The following is a 6,000-nucleotide window of genomic DNA, read 5'->3' as shown; positions in this document are numbered from 1 at the left end:
AATGATTAGCTGAGCTCTCTTTCCAAGAGTGCAGGGATTCTGAAGCTGTCTGCTTGAGTTACTGTGCTCTCTTCCAAGGCTGTAGGAATTCTGGAGCTGCTGGCTAGAGAGGAGGGTGGACCAAGCTCTCCCCAGAAAGACATCCAGAGAGGACTTGGCAGGTGAGCACTGTTTCAAGGAATGGGCTGATGGGGTCATAATCCATGATAACTTCACCAATCTTTTAGAGTCACGGCTGGTGAGAAGAGCAAAAATCCTCACAGAAAAGCAGAAATTCCTAGGGACCACGAAAGACAGTACCTGTCAAGTCTTAGTGAGGAGGAAACACTGGGCAGAGGAAAAGGCACCTTTATCACAGCAACAGGGAGAGATGAGGGCAGCTGGAAAAAGGTGGTAACGGGGCTGGGAGTTGGGTGGTGGTCAGAGAAGGATGAATCTCAGAGGAGGTGAGGCCAGAAGAATGAAGAAGAGCCTATTATGGAAAAAGAGAGTGACCAGCAGGTACAAAGGCAATGTGTAGTTCTGCTCAGGAGCTGGTACAGAAATCTTCAATTCTTATTCTATAGAAAAAAAGGAGACAGAAATGTCAGACACTGTGATGGTTAATACTGAGTGTCAATTGATTGAATTGAAGGATACAAAGTATTGATCCTGGATGTGTCTGTGAGGGTGTTGCCAAAAGAGATTAACATTTGAGTCGGTGGGCTGGGAAAGGCAGACCAACCCTTAATCTGGGTAGGCACCACCTAATCAGCTGCCAGCATGACTAGAATATAAGCAGGCAGAAAAATATGAAAAGAGAGACTGGCCTAGCTTCCCAGCCTACCTCTTTCTTCCATACTGGATGCTTTCTGCGCTTGAACATCAGACTCCTGGTTCTTCAGTTTTGGAACTCAAACTGGCTCTCCTTGCACCTTAGCCTGCAGATGGCCTATTATGGGACCTTGTGAACATGTGAATTAATACTGAATAAACTGTATCTATCTATCTATATATATATATATACACACACACAGGTTAATACTTAGTAAACTCATATCTATACTTATATATATGAGTTTATATATATTACTTATACATATGAGTTTATAAAATATATATATTCCATTAGTTCTGTTTCTCTAGAGAACCCTGACTAATACAGACTTTGGTACCAGAAGTGGTTCTAGAGGAAGAGAATATTAAGGATGGAGTTCTTTTGTTGGTTTTGGGGTTTCTGGAGTTGGCACCTTAATATGATTAGACCCCAAAATACTAAGGACTCTACTTCTAATAGTATGGAGAACACTGATAGTCCTTGGCGTGAACTGTTTAGAGAGTTATACAAAATAAATGCATTTGACACTCCTGATTCATTGCTCATGAGAGGCAAGGAATTTAATGACCCTCTACATCATACCTTTGACCATATGTGGAGAACCAAGGAACATAATGAAGCTGGTTGGTTGCTCCTAAATTCAGTGGATAAAGTGATGAAAGAAAATGATGAACTCAGGGATTCTATCTCCCAGCTTCAGAAGCAGATACTGAGCCCCAAATCTGCCCAGATTGCCCTGAGTGAGAGTCTAATCTCCTGTAGAGAAAGAACTGAAATTGTGGAAAAACAGACATAAGCTCTTATCATGTGAGTGGCTGACCTGCAATGAAAGGTGCATGCACAACCTCACCATGCACAGCCTCACCAAGTGTCTACTGTTAAAGTAAGGGCATTGATTGTGTTGCAGGAAGTCAGGGACCCCGAATGGAGGGATCGGCCAGAGCCAACACAGAAGAACATAAATTGTGAAGATTTCATGGACATTTATCACTTCCCAAAATTAATACTTTTATAATTTTTTATGCCTATCTTTACTGCAATCTCTGAACATAAATTGTGAAGATTTCATGGACATTTATCACTTCCCCAATTAACACTGTTATAATTTCTTATGCCTATCTTTACTTTAATCTCTTAATCCTGTTATCTTCATAAGCTCAGAATGTAAGTCACCTCAGGACTACTATTGCACAAATGGATTGTAAAACGTGTGTGTTTGAACAATATGAAATCAGTACACCCTGAAAAAGAACAGAATAACAGTGATTTTCAGGAAACAAAGGAAGATAACTGTAAGGTCTGACTGCCTGTGGGGTCGGGCAGAATACAGCCATATTTTTCTTCTTACAGAAAGCCTATAGACGGATGTGCAAGTAGGAGAAATATCGCTGAATTCTTTTCCCAGCATGGAACAACTCTGGGGAAGGAATGCATTCCTGGGGGTAGGTCTACAGATGGCCGCTCTGGGAGTGTCTGTCTTATGTGGTTGAGATAAGGACTGAAATACGCCCTGGTCTCCTGCAGTACCCTCAGGCTTACTAGGATTGGGAAATTCCAGCCTGGTAAATTCTAGTCAGACTGGTTCTGTGCTCTCAAACCCTGTTTCCTGTTAAGATGTTTATCAAGACAATGTGTGCACAGCAGGACATAGACCCTTATGGGTAATTCTAATTTTGCCTTTGCCTTGTGATCTTTACTGCCATTTGAAGCATGTGATCCTTGTGACCTACTCCCTGTTCATACACCCCCTCCTCTTTTGAAATCCCTAATAAAACTTGCTGGTTTTGCTGCTCGGGGTCACCATCATGGTCCTACCAATATGTGATGACACCCGCAGAGGCCGAGCTGTAAAATTTCTCTCTTTGTACTCTCTTTATTTCTCAGACTGGCTGACACTTAGGAAAAATAGAAAGAACCTATGTTCAAATATTGTGGGCTGCTTCCCCTGATAGATTGGAAAAGAATGAGACCCTGCGACTTGGAATGGGGAGGTATGGGAGGGCCCTGGTGAAGCTGGGGATGCTGAGTTTGTAAACTCCGATGAACTTTTTTTGCCAGAAGAAAAAACTTCCTCCCCACCCAGTAGTGGCAGCATTCCCTCCCTAACCCATGCTACCATCAGCCTTTCTACCTTTGTCTGAGGAGGTAAACTCTGCTGCCTGAGGCAATAGTGATGGCCTCCCCGAGGCAGTTGCCAAGCAAGATAATGAGAAATAACAATCAGTAGAGTTTGGCTCTCAGAAAGCCACATCCCAGGAAAAGGGGGAGAGTACTACATCAAGGGAACATCCCATGGGCAAAAAGAATCTGAAAAGTAGCCTTGAGCCCCAGATCTACCCTCTAACATAGCCTACCCAAATGAGAAGGAACCAGGAAAACGATTCTGGTAATATGATAAAACAAGGCTGTTTAACACCTCCCCCCAAAAATCACACTAGCTCACCAGCAACAGATCCAAACCAAGAAGAAACTCCTAATTTACCTGAAAAAGTATTCAGAAAGGCAATTATTAAGCTAATCAAAGAGGCACCAGAAAAGGTGAAGTCCAATTTAAGGAAATAAAAAAAAAATACAAGTTATGAGGGGAGAAATCTTCAGTGAAATATATAGCATATGTAAAAACAATCATAACTTTAGGAAATAAAGAACACAGAGAAAAATGCACCGAGAAGCCTCAACAATAGAATTGAACAAGCAGAAGAAATAACTTCGAAGCTCGAAGACAAGATTTTTGACTTAGCTGAATCCAACAAAGACAAAGAAAAAAATTTTTTAATGAACAAAGCCTCCAAGAAGTTTGGGGTTGTGTTAAATGATCAAACCTAAAGATAATTGGCATCCTTGAGATAGAAGAGAAATCTAAAAGTTTGGAAAATGTATTCAAGGAAATAATCGAGGAAAACTTTCCCAGCCTTGCTAGAGACCTAGACATCCAAATACAAGAAGCTCAAAGAACACCTGGGAAATTCATTGCAAAATGATCATTGCCTAGGCACATTGTCATCAGGTTATCTAAAGTCAAGATGAAGGAAAGAATCTTAAGAGCTGTGAGGCAAAAGCACCAGGTAATCTATAAAGGAAAACCTGTCAGATTAACAGCAGATTTCTCAGCAGAAATCCTACAAGCTAGAACGGATTGGGGCCCTATCTTCACACTCCTTAAAAACAAATTATCAGCCAAGAATTTTGTATCCAGTGAAACTAAGCTTCATAAATGAAGGAAAGATGCAGTCTTTTTCAGACAAATAAATACTGAGAGAATTTGCCACTACCAAGCCAGCACTACAAGAACTGCTAAAAGGAGCTTTAAATCTTGAAACAAGTCCTGGAAACACATCAAAATAGAACCTTTTTAAAGCATAAATCTCACATGACCTATAAAACAAAAATACAATTAAAAAAAAAAAAAAAACCCGAGCTATACAGGCAACAAATAGCACAATGAATGGAATAGTACCTCACATCTCAATACTAATGTTGAATGTAAATGCCCTAAGGGCTCCATTTAAAAGATACAGAATTGCAGAATTGATAAGAATATGCCAACCAAGTATCTACTGCTTTCAAGAGACTCATCTAACACATAAGAACCACATAAACTTAAGGTAAGGGGGTGGAAAAAGACATTCCATGCAAATGGACACCAAAAGCAAGCAGGAGTAGCAATATTTATAACAGACAGAACAAACTTTAAAGCCACAGCAATTAGAAAAGACAAAGAGGGACATTATGTAATGATAAAAAGTCTTGTCCAACAGGAAAACATCACAATTCTAAATATATATGCACCTAACACTGGAGCTCCCAAATTTATGAAACAATTACTACTAGACCTAAGAAATAATATAAACAGCAACACAGTAATAGTGGGGGGCTTCAATACTCCCCTGACAGAACTAGACAGGTCATCAAGACATAAAGTCAACAAAGAAACAATTGATTTAAATTGTACCGTAAAGCAGATAAATTTAACAGATATTTACAGAACATTCTACCCAACAACCATGGAATGTACATTTTATTCATCAGTGCATGGAACTTTCTCCAAGATAGACCATATGATAGGCCACAAAACAAGTCTCAATAAATCTGAGAAAAATGAAATTATATCAAGTACTCTCTCAGACCACCTTGGAATAAAATTGGAAATCAACTCCAAAAGGAACCTTCAAAATTATGTGAATACATGGAAATTAAATAACCTGTTCTTGAATGATCATTGGATCAACAATGAAATCAAGATGGAAATTTAAAAATTTCTCACACTGAAGGATAATAGTGACACAATCTATCAAAACTTCTACGATACAGCAAAGGTGGTACTAAGAGGAAAGTTCATAGCCTTAAATGCCTTCATCAAAAAGTCTGAAAGAGCACAAATAGACAATCTAAGGCCACACCTCAAGGAACTAGACAAAAAAGAACAAATCAAACCCAAACCCAGCATAAGAAAGGAAATAACCAAGGTCAGAGCAGAACTAAATGAAATTGAGATAAAAAAATACAAAAGATAAATGAAACAAAAAGCTGGTTCTTTGAAAAGATAAATAAGATTGATAGACCATTAGGAAGATTAACCAAAAAAAAGAAAAGAGAAAATCCAAATAAGCTCAATTAGAAAGGAAATGGGAGATATTACAACTGACATCACAGAAATACAAAAGATCATTCAAGGCACTGCGAACAGCTTTATGCACATAAACTAAAAAACTTAGAGGAGATGGATAAATTCTTGAGAAGATACAACCCTCCTAGCTTAAATCAGGAAGAATTAGAAAGCCTGAACAGACCAATAACAAGCAGCGAGATTAAAATGGTAATACAAAAATTATCAACAACAATAACAACAACAAAAAAGCCATGACCAGATGAATTCACAACTGAATTCTACCTGATATTCAAAGAAGAATTGTACCAATCCTATTGACACTATTCCACAAGATAAAGAGGGAATCCTCCCTAAATCATTCTATGAAGCCAGTATCACCCTCATACCCAAACCAGAAAAGGATGTAACAAAAAAAGAAAACTACAGACCAATATCCTTGATGAACATAGATGCAAAAATCCTTAACTAGCTGCTAGCTAACTGAATCCAACAGCATATCAAAAAGATAATCCACCATGATGAAGTGGGTTTCATACCAGGGATGCAGGAATGGTTTAACATACACAAGTCAATA

General features: G+C 38.9%; 1 protein-coding gene across 2 annotated transcripts in view; it reads left to right on the top strand.

Annotated features, from left to right (window-relative positions):
• LOC129493168 (acyl-coenzyme A synthetase ACSM2B, mitochondrial) overlaps window positions 1-6,000 on the top strand; it is a 41,916-nt gene continuing 35,916 nt past the window's right edge. The window contains exons 1-2 of one of the 2 annotated variants that reach the window (XM_055298964.1): window positions 1-161; window positions 567-954. The gene's annotated coding sequence lies outside the window, so the exon portion shown is untranslated. The remainder of the gene's footprint in view (window positions 162-566; window positions 955-6,000) is intronic. The other variant, XM_055298965.1, reaches the window with a different exon arrangement.

Source organism: Symphalangus syndactylus, chromosome 11 (genome assembly GCF_028878055.3).
Source record: "Symphalangus syndactylus isolate Jambi chromosome 11, NHGRI_mSymSyn1-v2.1_pri, whole genome shotgun sequence".
In the NCBI taxonomy this organism is placed as follows: domain Eukaryota; kingdom Metazoa; phylum Chordata; class Mammalia; order Primates; family Hylobatidae; genus Symphalangus; species Symphalangus syndactylus.
The sequence above is the reverse complement of the archived record's forward strand: the minus strand, read 5'-3'. Positions and strand labels throughout refer to the sequence as shown.